Source organism: Microtus ochrogaster, chromosome 21 (genome assembly GCF_000317375.1).
Source record: "Microtus ochrogaster isolate Prairie Vole_2 chromosome 21, MicOch1.0, whole genome shotgun sequence".
NCBI classification, from domain to species: Eukaryota; Metazoa; Chordata; class Mammalia; order Rodentia; family Cricetidae; genus Microtus; species Microtus ochrogaster.
The window spans coordinates 24,609,506-24,632,621 of NC_022022.1; the positions used below are offsets into that span (position 1 = coordinate 24,609,506).

Below are 23,116 nucleotides of genomic sequence, written 5' to 3' on the forward strand. Positions count from 1 at the left end.
TGCCCTCGGGGATGGAATTGCCTATAGTAAATGGACAGGAGGGGTGTGGAGAAGGGCTAGGCCATAATAAAGCAGAAGTAAATAAAGCATAGTAATATAAAAGAGGGGAACAAAGTTAACTTGGAGTTGTCAGGCAGAGCCAGCATGAGAAACCAGCAGGCATTAGGACTTGGCAGGTTGACGGATTTGGCTCCCATAGAGTCTCCACAAAGCCCTGTCTGAATCTGCCTTTCCCTGTCTTACCATCAGGCATCAGAAAAGGCGCAATGAAGAACCACAGAAAGGAAGGTTGGGGGGGGGGGTCACACACGAATGCCAATGGTGCTGGAAAGTCTGGGACGTGGCGTTGCTGGGAGACCCCTTGGCTTCTTGTGCTAAGGGCCCAGAGCACTAAACTAAGGAGGGCCTCTTTTATCTTTATTAGCACCAACATGGCTGTCCACCACCACCACCATGGAGGGAGCAAGTGAAGTCCCGAGTGAGTGAAGACCTGGGTGAACCTATATTGTTAGACATGAGTAGGCCGTGTAAAGAACTGAGGCCTCCAACCCATGGGAAAATGGCAAAGCCTTCTTCTAGTCCAAGTGCCTGTGAATACTAACAACTGACCAGTGTGTGCAAAAGCTAGCAACTGCAGCTTCCTTCTCCAAGGTGTTGACACTGTTTCCCTATGAAAACCTCCAGCCAAGACTAGTTAACCCTTTCCCATGTGCTGTACATAATAAACACACTGAGGTTGCCCATCAAAGTGCACACAGCCCATCTGACCACAGCTTTTCTGGACCTCTATCTCGGACTTCATTCCCTTGCCACCCCAGTCAGGTTTCCATGACCCAAGGGGTACAGGTTGTGGTATCCCCAAAGTCATCACGTATATGATCCGCTGGCAGTTCTTCCAGTGAAGACCCAATGTCATTCAAATTATCAGAACATGAATCCCTGACAGGGAGTGGGGCTGGGGTTCCGCATGTCTCCCGCTTTTGGCCTGTATCACTGTGGATATGTACAAGCCTGCGAACTTAAAGGTGGACCCCCTCCCCAGGGAGTTGCGATTTTGTTGAAAGTGAAGATTTGGTAGCTGTCCTCTAAGAGAAAAGCTTGTTTTTCAAGTATTAGTTGGTAGCTCCCTAAGCAAAACATTCTTTTAGTTTAAAAAGGCATGTTCAGGTTCAACTCAACGAAACGTTCATACAGAGATGGAGGGAAAGAATCAAACCTTTCACTAAGTACCAGACACAGTGTTGAAAAAGAAAAGACCAAGTACAACTCTGGTTTTTTTTTTTACCCTAATGTGCTAATTTGGATTGATAGGCAATATCTTATTTTTTGTTATCATTTTGTTTTGTTAATTTTTAATGATGGAAACAAAAATACACCTAATAGTGAAGCTTCTAGAAAAACCATTTGGTCTTCCCTGTCATGGATGTTCCTCAAACTTGACCTTGGCTTTGTGCCTGGCCTTGCATTTCAGAACTGGGTCTCTAGAAACATCCTGTTGACAACAGTTTTGTCCAAAGGGATGTCCACAGAGGGCCTTGTGGTGATTGTCGTTATAAACGTTCACAAAGTAACTCTTTGATCCTTTTGATCTCTTGGTGATTTTCTTCTTGCCCACGACAGCTGTCACTTTTCAGGTATAGCGGTCAATTCCAGCCACCAGGACATGGCTGTAAGGCTGGACTGAGGAGCCATCATCAATGTTCTTCATTGATGGCTTTGTGACTGGAGTAGCATCCTGCCAGGACCAACACCACTTTCCTGAATTTCATGGACTTACCATTTCAACAGCAAGCATCCAGTATCATATTTTCTAAGCCAAGTTGTTCTTCTCATCTACAATTGTCACAAATAAGTAGCTGTTATTCTGTTTGACTAAAATAAATTTGTATTAAAATGAACACATACTGTGATAAAGATGGCTATTACTGACTGGGAAAAAAATTCCTCTCTATCCCTCCAAGAAGGTGTGGCTTTCTCCTTGAAAACCAGAACACTTCTTCAGATTGTTCCTGCATTCAGCCAAGAAGAAATTCCTGTCTTTTAATCTAGTGGAAAAAAAATACATCTCTTGTCCCACTCCAGAGTCTAAGAGCTGGTCATACACCTGTGACAGTCGCGTCACCCAGTTTCATCTTACAACATGAAGTACGCATCTTCTCAGCTGGATGTTCCCATCTGGGCTGAGTCATCTGGCAGAAGCCACAGCTTGCGGTTGCCAACAGGTTGACGTCGCCGGCCGAGCACAGCCTGGGCTGGCAGCACAGGGCCTTTCATCGGGTGCAATCTGCAACACATGCAGATGCACGCTGCCAGTTGTGGATCCGTGGGTGTCGCAGTGAAAAACAAGAAAAGAGTGGCTTCCAGCTCGGGTTGCTCGTTGGCGTGAAAAGTGTGATCCTGAGACCCATTGACCATTCTATTGGAAAAAGTATAAAGGTCAGTCCCCACTTGGACATAGATCTCTTACTCCCAGAGTAGAAGCCACTGAAAATAGGAACATTGATTTACTTAAGCAGCTATGTCTCAGCCAACTAAGAAAGCAATACTAAAACAAGCAAACAAAAACCTAGAGAAAATTTAGCTGTGCAATCCTTAATATGCACCTGCCCAAGATATAGTTTCCTGTTTCAAATATTTTATTTTGTGCATATGGGTGTTTTTCCTGCTTATAAGTTTGTGAAGCACATGTATGAAATGTCCATGGAGGCCAGAAAAAGACACTGGATTTCCGGAAACTTGAGTTACAGAAGGTTGTGAGCCACTGTGTTGGTGCTGGGAATCAAATCCAAGTCCTCTAGAACAGCAGCCAGTATTCCTAAACACTGAGCAGTCTCTACAGCTCCTACTCTCTAATAGCGCACTAACACTATACAAACAATTCAATATAGTTCAAAAACATAAATTTAAAAAATATATTGCTATATTTGAAAGACTGTTTGGCTTTAAACTCAATTTTATCTGAAATATGACAAGGATTTTTTAAAGTAATAATTTAATACTTCATGGTAAAATCATTAGCCCACATACATATGCACACAATATAATATAATAATATAATATAATATAATATAATATAATATATATTAGATGTGACTTACTACCTATCTATACATATATATATATATACATATACAATCAAAAAGTCATATTTTCAGAGATGCGTCAAAGCCAAGAGTCTAGAATCCATGCAATACTGGGAAAGATGGAACTATATGGCAATGCTTAACTGCCAAAAAGGTGAGAAAGATTAGCCATGACAGGCTTTAAGATGTTGTCTTGGTTACTGATCTAATGATGTATGGGGGGATATCATGACTAAGGCAGCTCTTAGAAGAGAAAATATTTAATTGAAAGCTTGCTTATTGTTTCAGAAGGTTAATCCATCTCCATCATGGTGAGGAGCATGGCAGCATGCAAACTTGGCACCGTCTCAATAGCTGAGAACTACATCCTGATCTTCAGGCAGCAGGCAGAGCAAGGAACACTGAGTCTGAACTTTGGAAGCCTCAAAGCCCACCCCAGCAACATTCCTCAACAAGACCACATCTCCTGATCCTTCAGGAACCAAGCATTGCAGTATATGAGCCTACAGGGCCCCCTCTTATTCAAACCAACGCATATGTGAAGAGCTAGTGGTCCCCAAATTTCTGTAGACGAATTAGGGTGGATACAGCACAGAAAGGGAAAAGTTCTCGAATGAAAATAAAACATGGCCATCAATTACCATCAAGAACCAAACTGACCACCTCACACTGAAAGAAATTCCCACTCATTAGATCTATGTCCAGAAGAGACTGGACAGACATCTTCCATCTTCTCTGAGCCCTCGCAGAGATGGTTTCTCATATTTGGAGGATTAGGGCGGCTTACAATGCTGTGGTTTGGTAGTGGCATGCAATAGCTTATTGACAAGAGGTTTCTGTTGTTGGTATTGCTGTTTCTGTTCATTTTCTATTCCTGGGACTGGTTTTACCTCCTGTAGAGCAGCCCTAAATCTATTTGTATAGCGCTTACCACAGCCACACTACAATATCTCTTTGGAACACTATCCTCTGCAATGTTTAGAAGTTATGCCAGCTGGGGCTGTGGGCATCACTGTCACTTCCTGTCAGTGTTTTCATTCCATCTCTGCCCTGGGAGTAGTCCCAGCCGTGGCATCGACTTTTACAAACAAAGTCAACATCGTGCCCTCTCTTGATCCAGCAGAACAAAACAGGAGGTAGCTCAGACTCCAGTGCTTACTATTTTCAATATGTCTATGTTTGTCAAGGACATTTCTTTTCTAGTTACTCTGGAAAACCCCAAGTTGCTCCATCATTTTTATAGGCCAATAGTTCATTCATTTGCACAGAGAACCTTGTTTTCTGCTGTGTCTGTGCAAGGAAATAGGAGGCATAAAAGAAAACAGTTTTGATCCAGCTGGAATCAAAGCTAATCATAATCCCCACTTCTCCTTTGCTCTGGCAGCAAAGAATAATGGGAGAATCAGACTAGACGTAAGCAAAAATCACGGGAAGCGATTCTACATTCCCTTTCTTCCTGGACCCCAACCGCTCCTGTGAGAAGTCAAACATGCCTTCCACATGTGGCAGATCGGTGCTGTGTGTCTACCTAGCTGAAGCCTGGTGAACTGGAAGAAATACTGGAGATTTCTGCACACCAACGACCATGACGCTACTCAGAGAAACGTATCATTTGATCTTCTAGACAGCTTTCTAACCTTCTAACCTCAGACACATTCGCCCTTGAGCTTCTAGACTAAGTGCCCTTAGCATTATTTCAGGTCTTCTGCCAAGTGTGCTAAGTGTTTCATGTCTTCTTAAATAGCCGCAGTTGCTACAGGACAAGACAGAGCTACCAGAGAACATTCAAGTTCAAGCACTTAAGTAACACAGAAGCCAGACACAGAGTCCTCAGTTTTGTTTTCCAACATGTATGTTTATTCAATTTACAAAGATGTAATCTCCAACACAGAAAGGGAGAATTTTAAAGCCACTTTGGTGGAATTCATCGTTCCCAAGGATTCCTGAATCTGTTTTAAAAGTCTATAGTTCTGTCCAGTGAGGCCAATGGTGACTCAGAACAAAGATGTGACTGCGTGTGCCCAAAATAATATTCAAATTGTGTGCAGTTATCAACAGGATCTTCAGGCTGCAGCTCTTTAAGAAGGGTAAGCATTTGGATATCAGAAAACAATTTGGAGTTGCACTACAGATAAGGTTAAGACATTCTCACTACAAATCAAGCATCTGGTGCAGAAACTGCTGAAATTGTCCCTTAGAAACAACTAAACAAAAATATCCATGCACCCCCTTCCAACTAGAAACATCCTCTCTACTGCTGCTGCTTTTGAGCCAATAAAACTAAAAGCAAACTGGAACACTGAGTTAAGCCTCATTCCAGTTCAGATAGGATGACAAGAAATACATAGAGAGTCAGGATATTTAGTCATGATACTTAACAAGCCCATGTTCTTCAAAAGAGACCCATGTTGTAGGAGACCAATATAAGTGGCTGTGTGGGGACTGGCAGGCAGGAGGGAATCCAGTCCAGTGGTACCCTGGCAAGGCAGAGAAAAATGTCCAGTTACAGACCGACTTCTGAGAGGACATGCCAAAGAGTACCTTAATCTTGTTCATTACTTTGGCCACAAAAGTCAAATGCTATCCCTATTAGTTTGTCAATTGATCAGTCCTACATGAACATATACAATAAATACGTGCATGAGAAGCTGTTGGAATTATATCCTATTCTCAAGACTGATGCTAAAGTGGTAGCTAAAATTTTAAAATGTTTCTTAGGACCCGGAAGATTGCTCAGTTCAGTGACTAAGAGTCTTTGCAGCTCTTCCAGAAGATCTCGGTATTAACCCTGGCACCTCACAACTACTCTAGCTTCAGAGGACCTAACACACCCTTTTGATCCACACACGCACACACTCACACAGAGACTGACAGACAGACAAAGGAAAATAAATGCCTAAAAATAAGTTTTGCTTGAGAAACCCTTGTTTTATCAAAAGATATATACATTGTCCCATGAATGAGTTGAGTATTTAACTTTGCACAGGAGTTCTTTGTATAGGAAAGATGAGAGCCTCACACCTAAGGACTGGCCTAATTTGTAATGGTTTTCTGTTCCGATAATGTTTTACCCAAAATCTGTGATAGAAATTTCAAGTTCATTTCAGCTGTTGATTTGAAATATAGTAAAGACTAACTTATTCTTCCCAGTATCTTTAAGATTTTCATATCTGGGTCAATGAGATGGCTCGGCTGACGGCAACTCCTGATTAGCAAGCCTGATCATCTTAACTTGAACTCAGGACCCACAGGGAAGAAAAGAACAAACTTCCAGAAGTCACCCTTTAACTCTCATTCAGGTGTCATAGGATGTGTGCATCCACACTCAAAACATATATCACATATGTACAGATACACAATAATGTTGTAATTGATTTTCATTTCTATGATAGCTAAAAGTGATCTCAGATACTTTCAAATACCTTCATCTGTGACCTTAACTTGGAACTCCCCTTTTTTTCTTCTCATAATGTTGGAAAGATAGAGATAAAGAGAAAGCAGAAACTTATTTAGATTCTCTTTTGAAGTCTTTGAACCAATAGTTATGTCTGAATACAGTTAAACACATAAAATATACTGGTTTCAGCAGACAGGTCAGAATAGCCACTCCGAGACTGGCAGGTTCCCTGGGAGCCAGTATGAAGTAACACAATAGTTACTCCAGCCAGAGCCTGAGATGGGACACAAACTAGTCTGGGCTTATCTGTGGTCCAAGAGAAGAGCACAAAAAGGCAGTTCTGGGTTTCACACAATACAGTCTCTGAGACTAACTAGAAATAAACAAGTAAGACTTTGGGGAGGAGTTTAATATCCTTCTGTTGCAAGTAAGACTGGCCAGAGTCAATTTGAGAAACTTGACATCAGTGAGCACATGAAAAACTAACAGGAGGTCACACTCTGCAATCATACTGCTTAAATTTGTTCCCTTACTACCCTTGGAACAAAGTCAAGTTCATCATTAACTTCTTCAAAACTAAGTTTACTCTCTAAAGAATGATGATAATAACAATAATAATGGCATATGTGATTATTTCAGAGACTAGCAAAACAATACACTTTAATATATAAAGTACCAGCATTTTGTATTTATTTATTATTATTAGCTTTCTTTATGTGTGCATGCATGCATATGCATGTGTGTGCATGCAAGCATGTGTGTTTGAGTGTGTATGTAATATAATGTGTGTGTCCATGTGTATCTGTGTGTGGGTAGTATAATGTGTGTGTCTATATTGTGTGTATGTGTGTAGTATACTGTGTGCATGTGTCCATGTGTCTGAGTGTCCATGTGTTGTCCATGTGTGTGCCCATATGTGTGTGTGTATGTGCATGCATATGGGTTTGGAAACCAGAGGTTGACATCATCAGGGTCTCTATTTCATTTTGCAATCGTCTCTCACTTAAACCTAGAGTTCACTGATTGGTTAGACTGGCTGGCTAGTGAGCCCCAGGGATCCTCCTACCACCATCTTCTAGCACAGCAATCATAGGAATATACTCCCATGCAGGCTTTTATGGAAGTTCTGGAGAAGCAAGCCAGGTACTCATTCTTACACAGCAAGCCCTTGGCCCACTGAGTTCTGTCTCTACTTCCTGTATTGTTTCTAAATTGGCGATTTGTCTGGATTTGATAGAATTTTTTTAAAATAAAGAAGAGGAAAGAGGGAGAAAGAATAAAAAAGGGGAGGAGAAGACAAAAAAGAGGGGCTTTACGCCAGCCTTATTACTTTTGGCAGAAGCATGGAGTTTTGTCTAAATTGCATAAGTTATAGCGTCTTTTTCTTGCTCAAACTTCATCAGAATTCCCCATATTTTCTATCCTAGCAAAAAAAAATAAAAGTCTCTTAAATGCCAGTCTAACTGCCTTGCTCATTTTCCTTTGCAATCTACATTCTAGCTATGCTAGCAAATTTGCAGTCCCCCACTTGCAATTTCAGGCATCCACCCTTGAAATGTGTCCTTGCTCCTACAAGCAAGGATCCGTTTTCTGAGATGCTGTGGTTCCACCCCATTCTCCACACCGGCTTTCCATCAGCTGTTTGCTCAGGCAGCACACTTTCTGACCACCCGTGACTTTGCTGAGCGTAATGGATCCCTTCTTTGATATTTTGAACCTACTAGCACCTACTTCTTTCATGTGTCAGTCTTTTTCCTACACACATCTGTCACCTCACTAGACTAAGATTCTGGAGGACAGAGAGCCTAGCAGTGGTGATGAACGTACATTTTCTGAAGTAAGCATTTCAATTCTTTCGTTGCAGTCTTGTGAGGTCATTCCATTCACAATGGCCATACGAGGCTCACAACCACAGCTACCTTCAACACAATGAGATCATCTTGTTATAGCTAGTTCCAGATCCACAAAAAGGGCGTTTTCTCCTTGAAAAGCTCTAGAGCTGCTTCCTCATCTTAAGAAGGTGACAAAGAGCAAAGAGGTAGGGCAGGAACGGAAAAGAGTACTCTTGGGATGGATACAGAGCTTCATCTTCGTTGTGCTTCCTTTTGCTCTCAAACTGAAAAGAGAAAGGCAGGTGGATATGGATATTTCTTCTCTCTCGCCATCTCACAGTAGCCAATGGGCATCTCCAACATGAAAAGGGCTAACAGCAGGGAATGGGGAGAAGCAGTCCTTTAGGCTGGAAAGCCAAAGACAGACCCAGCCTCTCTTCACACTGGCTACCGTGTGTTCAGGGATTCCTAGAAGGAAAAATGCTCCATACTCCCAGTTTGATGCAAGTGAGTCTCCATTTCTTCACTCCACAAGTGCTTCTTGGGTACCACCTGTGGTCTAGGTACTACAGATACATAAGTAAATTGACAGAGAAAGTCTCTGCTATTATTTTTTATTTTATTTTTTTAAAAAAAGAAAAACTTTTTTCATTTTACATTCCAATCCCAGTTCCCACTCCCTCCTTTCCTCCCATTCCATCTACCTCCTCCACCCCACCTCCACCCACTCCTCAGAGAGGGTAAGGCACATTGCTTTGGGGAAGGCCATCCCTACTATATCTAGGATGAGCAAGGTATCCATCCAAAGAGAATGGATTCCCACAAACCCAGTACAAGCAGTAGGGATAAATCCTGGTGCCACTGCCAGCGGCCCCACAGTCTGCCCTAGCCATGCAACTGTCAACCACACTCAGAGGGACTAGTTTGGTCCCATGCTAGTTCCTTCCTAGTCTGTCTGGAGTTGGTGAGCTCCCATTAGCTCAGGTAAACTGTTTCAGTGGGCATCCCCATCATGGTCTTGACCTCTTTGCTTATATTCACACTCCTCCCACTCTTCAACTGGACTTTGAGAGCTCAGCCCAGTGCTCTGCTCCACTGTGGGTCGCTGCCTCTGTGTTTATCAGTTGCTAAATGAAGGCTCTATGGTGACATTTAAGATAGTCATCCATCTGACAACAGGGTAAGGCTAGTTTGGGCACCATCTTCTCTATTGCTTCGGGTCTTAGCTAAGGTCATGCATGTGGATTCCTAAGAATTTCTCTAGGGCCAGATTTCTTTCCAGCCCCACAATGGCTCCCTCAATCAAAATATCTCTTCTCTTGCTCTCTATCTCTGTCCCTCCTCCATCTCTACTATCCCATTCCCTCAAGTTCTCCTCCCCTTCTCCCCTACCTTCTCGCTCCATCCCCATACTCCCAATTTTGTCAGGAGATAAGTGGATACTAGCTGTAAAGCAAAGGATAATGAGCCTATAGTCCACTACCCTAGAGAAGCTAAGTCACAAGGTGAACCCCAAGTCTGCTAATATAAAGCTTGTGCATTGGTTATTTTTTAGGTAGGGGGCATTGAAACTTGGACATAGTTTTCCTATAAGGCAATTTCTCTACCCACATAGAAAACAAGCCACTGTATGACCCTTCTTGTCCCTACCAATACTCAGTTTTGATGTAATCGGATCATAAAGTGCCAGACAGTAAGATGCTGCCAAACAATACAATGGAAAATAAAGTATGTCAAAAGGCTGGAGGAAATCCCAATTTTAGGGTTGCTACAGTCTTCTGTGTATTAATTATGCCCTTCCCATTTTCTTCCTCAATCTGAGATGATTTATTGGTGCACAATCTGGAATAAGAAATTTACCCCAAGGCGTTGGAAAGATGGATCAGTAGTTAAGAACAAGTACTGCTCTTCCAGAGGACCAGTTTAGTTCACACTGTAAAGCTCATAATCCCCTCTTACTTCAGATACAGGGGATCCAATACTTTCCTCTAGTTTCCATGACTACCTGTGCTTACATTACCCACACAGACACACAGACACAGACACACACACACACACACACACACACACATTTTTAATTAAAATAAGTCTTTTTTTTTAAAGGAAATTTATTCCAGGCTAAGGGTGTAGCACAGTGGTAGAACAGTTGCCTAGCATGCAAAAGATCCTGAGCTCAATACTTACATTGTAAATCATGATCATCATCATCATTATCAAAACTCCCATTCCTTCTTGTGTATGAATAAAAATGTGATCAGCCTACTTCCTACTCCTGCCACCATGCCTTCCCTACCTGTTGTCATGACTTTCTTGTGTAGATGGATGCTATTGTCTTAGAACTGTATGCTAATATACACTATCTTCTCTTATAAGTTGTTTTTTGTCATTTTCTTAGTTAAGGTTTCTATTGCTGTGAAGAGAAACCATAACCAGGGCAACTCTTCAAAGGAAAACATTTAATTGGGGCTGACTTACAGTTTCACACATTCAGTACATTATCATTGTGGCAGGGAACATGGGCACATTCAGAAAAACACAGCTGAGAGTCCTACATCTTACCGGCAACAGGAAGTAGATTGAGGCACTCTGGGTGATATCTTGAGCATCAGAAGCTTCAAAGCCCTCCCCCAGAGTGACACACTCCCTCTACTAAGTCCATACCAACTTCAAAAAGCCACACCTCCTATTAGTGCCTCTCCTTATGAGATTATGGGGGTCAGTGACATTCAAATGACCACAGCCATCATCATTTATTGTAGCAACAGAAAAGTGACTAATACAGAAACTGGTCCAAGAGTGTTGTTATTAGAGACCTGACCACATGGCTTCTATGTCTTTGGACAATTTTAGGGGAGAATCAAGAACTTTGGGCTAAAAATTACATTGAATTTTGGAAGCAGGGCCTAACTGACCATTCTATTGGGAGCTTGGAAAGTAGAGACATTGAGAGAAATAAAGGACAGTAGAAGCCCAGCTTATAAGATTTGAGTGCAGAAATACGGACTCTATCAGAAATAGAGATAGGGGGCTGTTTGTGTGGCATTTGGAAAAGAATCTGGCTTCATTCTGTCCATGTCCTGAGAACTTGTATGAACCAGAATTCAAAAGGAATGAACTAATTTATTTAATGTAGAAAATTTCAAGATGGTATCGTATTGGGTGTGTGGATGATTGTTACTGATTGCTCACACGCAATTCTACAAATAAAACAAAAGCAACAAGTGGGACAGAAAGAAAAATTTAAATTTTTAGCTCCGTGAGGAAAAGAGGACTAGAAAGCTCAAGTTAGAGCCACCATCTGTCCTGTGGTTGTTACAGAGATTAGTGCTTCTAAAAAGGAAAACTCTTGCTGTTCACTAGAAAGATAAGATGCCTTAAGGGCAATGCTACCATCAGCTAAGACTTCTACTTGTAAAAGAAGAGAGCATTTGGGGTTTCCTGTTCTTAGACAGCAGATACCAAGGAAAGTTTCGTCAGTTTCAGCATAGAGAAGCTGCTGTATCCATGGTCCAGGGGGCCCAGGATACATCTCAAATTTGCAGCTGAACTAAGTAGTGTCAGCCACATGGTATTGGTTTTGGAGGCATGAAAGATAGAAGATTGGTGGAGTCATGGATTCTTATTTTCCTTTCTGGGAGCCTCTGGGGCTGGACAGGGTCAGAAACCCTGAACTAAAGCCATGAGAGACAACTGCATTGAGATGTGAAGGTAGAGCTTGTCTTGGAGTAGAGACCCCTGAAGGTTGGAGGTGCCAGAATCATGAGACTTCCTCCAGGGTGTGGAACCCTCTAAAAAAAAAATAGATGTGTGCTGCAGGCAGAAAAAACTGGAAAGCATGTGAAGCACCAAGTATCAGACATGGAGCTCTAGCATTTGGTGTTTGCATGGCTGGGCTTCAATCTGTCTTTGTTCCAAACTTCTCTTATTCTGCTTCCATTCCTCCCGTTGGAAACAGGAGTGGATATTTTGTGCCATTGTATTTGGAAGTATGTCATTTATTTTGTTTTATTTTTTAATTTTACAGTGGGTTAAGTGATTGTCTTGAGTCTCAGGAGATGCTTTGAGCTTTGAATTTTTGAACAGTTTTTGAACTATTAAAAAGTATAGAGATCGAGACCCAGAAAGACACGCATGATATATATTCACTCATAAGTGGATGTTAGACATAAAGCAAAGGATAACTAGCCTACAGTCCATGACCCCAAAGAAGATAGGCAACAAGGAGAACCCGAAGAGAGACCTTCATGGATCCCCCTGGGAAGGGGAAATAGACAAAATCTCCTGAGAAAACTGGGAGTGTGGGGTGAGGGAGAAGGGGAGAGAGAGGATAGAAGGGAAGGGGAAATGGAATGGGCTGGCTGAGATGGGGGAAGGACAGAGAGGGAGATCTAGGAAAGAGTTATCTTGATTGAGGCAGCCATTACCAGGCTAGCAAGAAACCTGGAACTAGGGAAATTCCCAGGAATCCACAGGGATGACCCCAGCTAAGACACTAAGCAATATCGAAGAGGGTACCTGAACTGGCCTTCCCCTGTAATCAGACTGATGACTACCTTATATTGTCATCATAGATACTTCATCCAGAAACTGATGGCAACAGATGCATAGATCCACAGCTAAGCACTGGGGTAACCTTCCAGAGATCCGTCAAAGAGAGGGAGGAACAATACTATGAGCAAAGGGGTCAAGATCATGATGAGGAGACCCAGAGAAACAGCTGACTGGAGCTAGTGGAAGCTCACTGACTCCAGACTAACAGTGGAGGAGTCTGCATAGGCCAAAACTAGGCCCTCTGAATGTGGGTGACAGTTGTGTGGCTGGGGCAGTCTATGGAACCACTGGTAGTGCTTGAACTGGATTTTTGGAACCCATTCCCTTTAGTGGAATATATTGCTCAGCCTAGATATAGTGGGGAGGGCCTTTGTCCTTCCCAAAAGTGATGCGGGGAGTGGGCTGGGTGGAAGGTGGGAGGAAAAGAGGAAGTGGGAACTGGATTGGTATGTGAAGTGAGAAAAGATTGCTGAATTTTTTAATTAAATAAAAAAACTATGGAGAAATTTGAAGCAAGGCTAATTGTATTTTGCATTATGAAATGATCATGTCCCAAAACTCATGTATTTGAATACTTGGTCTCCAGTTACTGACTCTGTCTGAGAAAGTTGTTGAATCTTTTAAAAGTAGAATGTACTAGAGGAAGAATATCATTCAGGACAAGTTCTGAGAGGTTTCTAGCCTGCCCTCTCCTTCCTATGCATATAAAAACGTGATCAACCTGTTCCTTTCTGTTACTGTAACCATGCCTTCCCTGCCTGTTGTCATGTCTTCCCCACCAAGATTGACTCTATCACTCTGGAAGCATAAGCTATAATAAACCTTTTCATCCTCTTAAAGTATTAACATCATCATCATCATTCGATGGACTCTAACACTCTAGAACTGTAAGCTAAAATAAACATTTTTATCCTCTTAAAATAATATTATTATTTATTATTATTCATAATGCTAGTCATTTATCTATATTGAAAAATGCACTTACTTTGAAAAGTTAGGTTTTTAAGTGCAATCAACACCACTATAATTCTTTTTTTTTTTTAACTTACTCTGCTTGTAAATGTTTCCTGTTCTTAATGGATCATGCAACTTAAGTAAGAGTTGAAGATTATATTTGCCTTTTTCATTACAGCTGATTTAAATTTCCTGATATATAAATGATATTGTAGCACAGAAGCTTCTCAGAGTACAATTAACTTTGAACTTCTTATTTTTCTTACTTTGTTATTAAAAATACATTCGTGTAGGCCGTGACAGCATGAACTTTATAGAATCCATTTACTCAGGAGGTTAAGGGTGAATAGATGGGGAATTGAATTAGGAGTGTGTGAAGGCATAAAAATACTCACCTACTTCCTGTTATAAAAAATAAAGGTCACACTATTATTGGGATATAAAGCACAGTAAAAAAGAAACACAGTACTGAAACTTATTTTTAATTTGGCTCACTATCTTTCCCTATAGAATTCAATCCAGAAATGCATCATCATGGCAGTGCTTCCGTCATAATTTGGCATTTTATAGTGCTACCATCCCTAAATGCTAACACAAGGATGACAACGGCTTAGCTTAGAAAATTTTACACATTCAGGAAAAACCAAAAGAGTAATTTATCAGGCATGTGAAAGAAATGTTTACGTTTGTCCTAATATCAGAGCTATTTGGGTCTGTCCTAATTTGATTACGATGTTACCTGAGGGCAAGGGAGAAGTTCTAGAAAGTGAGCGGAAATTAAAAGGGCAACAGGGCAGCGGGGCAGCACGGTCCTTGAGAGCGCTTTCATCTTCCGAAGGAAAACAAAGCCAGCGAAAAGTTGCAGAAGATTCACTTAGAGTTCAAAATTTTAAAGGGGCAAATTTCAAATGGCATGGATTATCGAAGCTAGTAAAAATTTGAAAACAAATTCTTTTAATGTTATTTTAGCCCCCCAACCTCAATAAAGCCGAAGAAATACTATCGCATGATCCGTCTCCCTCTGCGGCAATGGATTTCTTACATTTGTATTCTGCCTTCACTCAGTTAAAACAGTTAGGGCACATGGCTACATTTCCTCGTCATAATATATAAGCATCTGATTGCCTATTTATTCTCATTAAGTTTCTGCAGACTCAAAATTTTGTTTCAAATTAGCTTAAACTTTAGCCATTTAAAATGGAAACTTCTGCTTTATCTGTTTTTATTATTTCTTTTATTTTCGATATTATAATATTAATATTGTCTTTTTCCTTTCCTTTTCCTCCATCTAAACCACACATAATACCCTCCTGGCTCTCTTACAAATTCATGAAAGAATTCTGTTTTCACTACTTGCTGTCATTTGCATGTTTACGTATATACTCCTAATACATAAATACAACCTGCTCAGTGTATATAATTTTACTTGTATATGTATGTTTCTGGGGCTGACCACTAGGTAATGGATAATCAGTTGGTGTGCTTTTCCTTGAGGAAGACTAGCTCTTCCTCTCTCAGCATTCCTTGCAGCCTGTAGTTCTTTGTGTTATTCATGTTTTCGTGGAGTAAGAACTACAATAGTGAGCCTTTTAAAACTGTGGGACGTAAAGAAAGACTTATCTTACAGATAGTCATGAAGACACATGCATTGATATATGTGTGCTTGCACGTACATAGCCATGTTTTAAGCCTTAATTAAGAACATTGGTTTCAAAATAACAAACATCCTAAATCTACCCAATTAAATGGCTTTGCTTTTCTGCCTTGAAATGTCCTTGGGTGTAGAGAGTTTCACATTCTAGGTCAGTAGTAATTTGTTAGTATGAGATCTTAACACATACATTATGATACATCTCTAGATAGATATAGGAATATAAGTAATGGTAGAAAAAAGTTCAAGTGAGAGCTTTAGAAAAATTCAAGTTTTTTTTTGTTTGTATGAGTAGCCTGTTAAAACTATCATGTGTAGAAACAATATATGGTTCTCATGGATTCTAGTTGACTGATTTCTCATTTTGTTCATTATCAGCTCCTTGTTCCATCACAATCAGATTAGCAGTGTTATCCTATTTATATATTTTAGATGTGAGATTGTTTAATGTTCCTTTGAGATGTATCCCATAATGCTTTTATTTCATAATTTCTAAGCTTTGTAACATTATATTATATATATAATTATATGTACACATTTTGCGTATATGTATGAGTATAACCTTACTGTTATAGGAAAACTTGATAAATTACCAAATTAAAAAAATCTATGACAAAGAAAACAAAACTGAACATCAGATTAGAAAACAGTAGTAAGATTTACATATTTCACAAATTAAAGTACAGGGTACCCAATCACATTTTAATTCTGGATTAAATTGAGTAAATTTTAGCACAAGTATATCTCACGTAACATCTGGGATCTACTTGGAGAAAAGTTTATTATTTTTCTACAGTTTAAATTGCACTGGTGTCCTGTGTTTATCTGACAAACCCATGCAAGGGAGTGAACAGATGTTACTTTATCATTTACTACATGTACTAATCAAAAGGTTTGTATGAGACGAAGAAAGATTTCGCATTCACAGCTTTGACCCCTGATGCACTCAGGAAGACTTGCTCTTCTAGATCTACTCTGTGAGTTCCTTCCCTGATTTAGGGATGGAGTTCTGCAAAGGTTCTGTTCAGAAAAAGGGACCCAGACATTTCTAGAGCAGTAGCCAGGAGCAGAGGAAACAATTGTTAGGTGGGTTAGGAGCTTAAGTGTGAGTCAGCTGCTAAATAAAGTTCAGGTGGTTCATTATCTCCTTCATCCTCCTTTGGCCCATTTCTCAGAGGAATAAACTGAGATAGAAAAGGCCAAGGTTGCACAGCAAGTCATTAAGAAAATAAGACCCGAAACTCAGCCCTGCCTAATGGTGTTACTTCCCACATGTGGGCACTGCCTATTCCAGGTGGAAATGATGTTTGTTCTCATTGACATATCCCTATCATCAACATTCATACTCTCCTAAGGATATAGCATTTAAGGATGGCCAGATAGTCAGTGCCACTTTGAATGTCCCTACATCCCTACCAACTGAAGCCTTATGGTGACAATCTAATGTTCCTGGATACCCTCAGGGTGTTAACCATGATATGTGAACTTCAAGAAAAATGGAGGAAATAGAGCCCAATTTGTTCTCTATCTAGAAAAAGAGTCACCAAATGAACTGCTAAACAGTGTTTTTAACTCCGGCTTTTGTGGCAATGTTATCAAAGTTTTAAGGTTGCTATATTTTTAAGTATTTATATTTTATTTATTATTAGTGTGAATGTGTGTAATGTATTGGGGGAAAGCACATATATGGAGGTCACGAGACAACTTTGTGGAGAGGATTCTCACCTTCTACATTTTTGTAGGTGCTGAGGCTTGAACTCAGGTGGTCAAACTTGCACTGTTAAGGCAGGAAGTGCCTTTAGCTACTGATTTATCCTTCTGGCCCAGGTTTTGAACTGATACTTTTAAATGTTTTTTTGTAAGTTGAATTAGAATCTACATTCTTGGGAAAATATAACAATACACCTGAATTCTATTAGCCTGAATACTAATGATTAATCAATATAGCATTTCCAATTTTTTTAAATGAGATTTAGATGTTTTGCTTTCTTGTCTATTGACTTTGAAATCTAACCGGCCTACTCTGACAGAAGTAGTAGGCTATTTATGTATGTGATCTGCACTATCTGCACTACTCCCAAGACAATACTATCTGGCAGGTGTATTTTCTTGAGGAGAGAACTGAGATAGAGAGATGTTAAGTAAATAGTGAAGTCACACAAGTAACAAGTCGAAGAACCACACTTTGATGTTTGCCTTGCCACCTTAGTCAGCAAACTCTTACCCAAGGACCTTTCATTTGTAATGAAGATACTGTCCATTGTCTATATTTCTGATGCAATGAAGAACTCCGTGTCTGGGGTGGTCTCCTTGGCTATATGTGAAGAAAGCCAAATACAACATTTTTTGAAGCTCAAACTATTAGGCTTTGAAGAACTCATAAGCCCCACCTTGTCTGTGCAATCTCCATCATTTGTTTTCATCAAAAAATTTACTAGTGTACAATAAAGAGCCAATTGCCAATGGCCAGAATGGACTCAAGTAGCATAAGGTTGGAGTAAGGACACACCAGCTTCCAAAGCACTTCACACAAGCTGCCAGAGGATTAGCCGATCCCTGTGCCAGGGTCACTTAACAGCAGCAGGGCAACTTGTGGACACTAATTGGTTTTCACAAGTATTCTGGGTGATATAAAAATACAACTGTGGGAGAGGCAGTGGCCCCTCAGCTTGTGACCTGCTCCCAGAGCTACAGTACACCTTACAGATTGAATTACAGAAAGGCTCCCTTATTATTGGTATAAAAATTTAAAGGGTGTACCACTTTCCTTTGCAGACTACACAGCTTCCTTACATCTGCAATTTGATATTAAACACAGTGATGGATTATTTAATAGTACATAGGGATAAACTCGCTTCTCTTTCTCCATCTGATAGATGCAGTTTTTTGTCTCATAGCCCTGCCCTGTGCATCTCATCCCACACACTTCATGTGTGTATATGTGTATGTGAATACATATGTGTATGTATATGCGCATATGCCAAAGGGGCTAATTTAATTTTTCAGTTTATAACATATCTTTGTGATAGATCATTCATCTACCCCAAATTCTAACATTTCTATCCCCCAAACTCAGAACATTTAACTGGAGTGCCCCACACAGACCTCGTTAGCAAAGGCAGACAGCAAGCCTCAGTTCTGCAAAGAGGCAGGGCAATAAACGATAGAAAGAGAAACGAGTCCAAAAAACAAGGAAGATGAGAATACAATCCGGCAGCCCTCCATACTTTCAAACATCTGCTCTGATCATCATCATAACCAGCTAATAACAAATGTAGGGAGAACAATATGCTTATATACAATTAACCAGGCACAGCCTTCGACTCGTTGAGACACTTTTCTAAACCCTTATCAAATACTAACACACCCATCTTTATAACAAAGTCATGGTGGGCTAGACTTTATCCCATTGGGTCTATGCTAACCTTTTCTGGAAGGTCATGAGTCTTAGCTAACCTAAAGAAATGTTTTATTCTCCTTTAGTTGTTTCCAAAGCAAACATTATAAAGTCTCTCCCCCACACACTTTTGGGGGACACTATAAAGACAAAAATAATGTATTCAAATCCCCTAATTAAATGACCTTTAAAGAGATGAAGTTACAGTACTTACCTATGCCAAGGACTCTAGGCATAGGTATGAATCTCTTCTACCGAAGTGCCAACTCCTAGCATGGGCACTAGAAGACAAGAAGCAAGAGTCTCTTGGCACTGAATAAAGTAGCTACTCACCCCCTTGTTAAGAGCAAAATACAGGGAGTTGAGAAAGACACATATGTGGAATATGGAAATAACAAAAATAAGGGAAGAAAACCATTTGATTTGACTTTCCAAAATGAAAACACAAAAGAAAGCAATTTTTATCTGAAATCCAGAAAGAAATAAAGTGCTTCTTGTGAATTGTGATGGTATGGGGCTGTGCACCAGTCTGTCTGCTTTAACGTTTGCCAAAGTGATTTAATACTGACCAGTATCAGAACCATATGGAAAAACAGTAACTTATATATGCTATACATTACATGTATCTCATAATCACTTTGATTTCTGCCACAGAGCAGTAAACACTAGGAACTGAAACCAATTACAATGTTTAGATGGCTAATAGCATGTTGCCACAGGTCATCACTTTAACTGTCAATGTGTCCTCTAGATTTACCTTCTGTGACCATTAACACATTGTCTTGGTGTTCAGGCTTCCTTTGTTAACTACAAGTTAGACTTTGAGACCTTTCAACACAAATAATTATTACGATTCGCAAGTGCTGTCAAGAACAGGTCGCTGATTCCCTCTGCTATGCAGAGCAGATTTGCATCAGAATTCAAAGCCATTTTGGAAAATTACCTGTTTTTACAGTGGATAGAGGATAGCAAAAATCTGTATCTTATTAATATTATTATGTCCGCCATATGTACTCTTTTCCTTTCAACACATGACTAAAAATGTTTTATTCTGTTTGATGCAGTACTCTGAATAATGTGTTGCCCTGTTTTTCTAGCATTCTACTTTCGGGATTGGCATCCTGGGTAATATAAAACTCAAAGCACCTAACTGCAAGTGACGCTGAATTAAATGGTGTACGAACAGAAATCCAGTGGTCCATAATTCTTAGCCAACATGAATTCCTTAGGCTGGATGACACTCATGTTGAAATTTATGCGGTCTAAGAAAATAGCAGATAAATGTCTTTCTAAGTATTCTTCAAAGCATAGTATATGTGATGAATTATTTGATCCTTATAATACTACAATGAAGTCAGTATGTGCTATAATTGTCCCCACATTACAGATGAAAAATTAAGTCAGACAACAGTAACAAACAGAAGATTCAGATCCAAGGGCCCATGCAATGAGCTTCTTTGTCTAATGTTATAAATGCTTGTCATGCCTGTGGTATTCACCCAAGAAAATAATGCTAGGAAAAATATATCTATTAGCTAAAAATGTATTCAGTGTATATTCAGAATATATGTTTAATTCTAGGAAGACTTTTTTAAAACACAGGTATGGGATATGGTTGATTGCATAAGCACTGAAGTCTTGAGGAACATTTTACCAGAAGTATGTTGTTCTAAGAGAAAGGCAGGGAAAGGTAATGTGACAGCTAGTCTTGATTGACTTGATTGACACTTAGAAGAGGAGCAAACCCTGATTCCACATGTATCTGTGAGGGCTAGGACAATTGACTTGTGGTATATAGTAACTGAGAAGAAACACCCACCTTGAATGTGGTTCATTCAAGCCATGCCATTCACTCAGCTGCGAGCCTGGAAGAAGGGCTCAAGCAGGAGAGAAGTGGCCGGTGAGGTCAAGTTTCATCATCTCTAAGAGAGTGCATCCACTGATGCTGTCGTTTACTTGGACATCAAACCCCAGCTCTTTCAGATAGGCATGTGGGGAGGGGGGAGGGTGTACATATGTGTGTGTTCCGTTGGTTCTAGTCCTCTAGAAAATGTCAAGTACTTCAAAGAAGTGAAGTTGTTGCCTTGAACACTAAAATGGGAATGGAGCATAGGAATGATGCAGCCTTCGAAGCAGAAAATGAGAACTTTGGGCCCACTTCTCAGACAGTGTTCATCAGGATTATGGTACACTAAAGAGGAGCAGAAGTAAGAGAACCCAGCAACAGCCAAATGGACAAGGATGCTGGCAAACCCAGCAACAATCTTGACAAATTAACATCAAGTCCTTATTGGATTACCTATATTCTTTTTACTGACATAATCGATACAAGAATTAGGGTCATAACTAAGTTAGAAGCAGAAGTGAAAGGGATAAAACCAATGTACCCAGATATTTATTATATGCAACGATCAATTCACTCAATAGCCCTCAATTGGTACTCAAAGATACCAACAAGTTTTATATATTGAACACTGAAAATGGCCCATGGTCTCTGAGGATCCACAAAAATGATTGTCTTGTTGACTTGTGTTAGAATCACCCAAATGCTTATCAACACATACATTGCTGAACTCTACACCCAGTCTCTGATTCATCCAGTCTGAGGCAGCTCCAGATGTTGTCCTTTAAGACTTCCCAAAAGATGAAGATGGTTCTGATGCAAGGACAAAGCTCCAAAAATCACTGGGCAAATAGCAATGAGTTAAACCTTTTAATGTGCTCAGAGTTCAAAACTCAGAAAGGGATATAAATGAATGAAGTGTTGCCTAAACAAAGAAACAATCAGTACTAATTAGACTCAATGGATTGTATGAGAAGGTGGGGGTGGGAGCAAGAGAAGATGAAGTTGTGAGGGGGTTGAGGGCTGCTCCAGGAAGAGTTGCAGGTGGGATGACCTGAATACAGTACATACATGTATGGAGATTTATCAAAGACTGATAAAACAAAGAATGAAATAAAATAAACCCAATCTAATTCAGCTATCAATTTTGGAAACTAGGAAGAGCAGCTGAGTCTGCCGGCAAATGTCTGTAGTCCCAGTGCCCAGAAGACTGACACAAAAGGATGACAAGTCTAGGCCAGCCTGGACTACAGAGTGTCTCCAGAAATAAAAGCAATAATAGCAAAAACAGGAAGAGAAAACAAAATCAAAATTAAACAAAAGGATTGAGGTGGAGTATGGGAATACAGCAACACTGAAACTGTAGCGACCTAAGCTGCCACCCCTTTACCAGCTAGGTGAAGCCCCTGATGAGGGAATCCGCACTTGTCAGCTGGACCTGTCTCTAAAGCTACAAAGTTCGCATGTGCTGGTTGCCTTGGTCCAGCACGGTGGCATTGTAGCATTCAAGAGGACCATGTGAAGCTGGCGGCATCATAGACATGAACCCTGAAGTATACAGAGAGTGTATGGTTACCCTGCTAACCACCGCATGTCCAGCCTTGCCTGCCTCTCCTACAAGGGACACTTATGTTGTGCCCCAACGTTGGCTCCTCTTTGCCACTGAATGCAAAACTGGAGCACTGAGCATCATCATCATGTGAATACAGGAGCCTTTACAGCATTACTTGTACACATTGACAGGTATCCAATTGCACTTGAAGATCTGGGGCATCCTGAAAGATAGTCTTTTCTGAGAAAAAAAAAATGTGTAAATTCCTCAGACTTTGACAGCGAGAAGCCCATATGCTCACTGAAAGTGGCTGACATGAGTAAGCAGCTTGCTCAGAACGAGAAGCCCCTGAGGAAGCAGAGCATCCTGGGACTTTTAGACCCTGGAAATCTGTCACAGAGTCCCTCAAGATCTGAGAGCCCAATAACAGGGTTCCTGATATCTCCAGTTCAAAGCAGATTCCATGCATACAAATTGGTCCCTGGTCCTTGAAGGAATGCAGCGTATGCTCATTCCCAGTACAACCTGGCACAGTTTGTCTACTGAGGGGTAGGCCCCCAAATGCCTAGACAAACTTGTCTTTGATCTAACAGACAAATAAACAATGCAAAGGAAAAACCTACAGGCATGTAATCAGCAAAGCACAGGCTCTAAAGGAAAACTGGGTAATCTCATAGGAAAAGCTAAGTGGTTGTTTTCCAGGAAAAAAAAAAAAAGATCCAGAGCTGGAGGCTTTTAGGAGAGCTTAACGTATATGCAAGCCAACAGCAATGGTTAATCAGTGTTTGATGCCACTTCAAAACCAAGGAGAGAGAGAGAGAGAGAGAGAGAGAGAGAGAGAGAGAGAGAGAGAGAG

At 40.5% G+C, this 23,116-nt stretch overlaps 1 pseudogene; it reads right to left on the reverse strand.

Annotated features, from left to right (window-relative positions):
- Positions 1–1,376: 1,376 nt before the first annotated feature.
- LOC102002859 lies at positions 1,377–1,772 on the reverse strand (annotated as a pseudogene).
- Between the last annotated feature and the right edge of the window lie 21,344 nt (positions 1,773–23,116).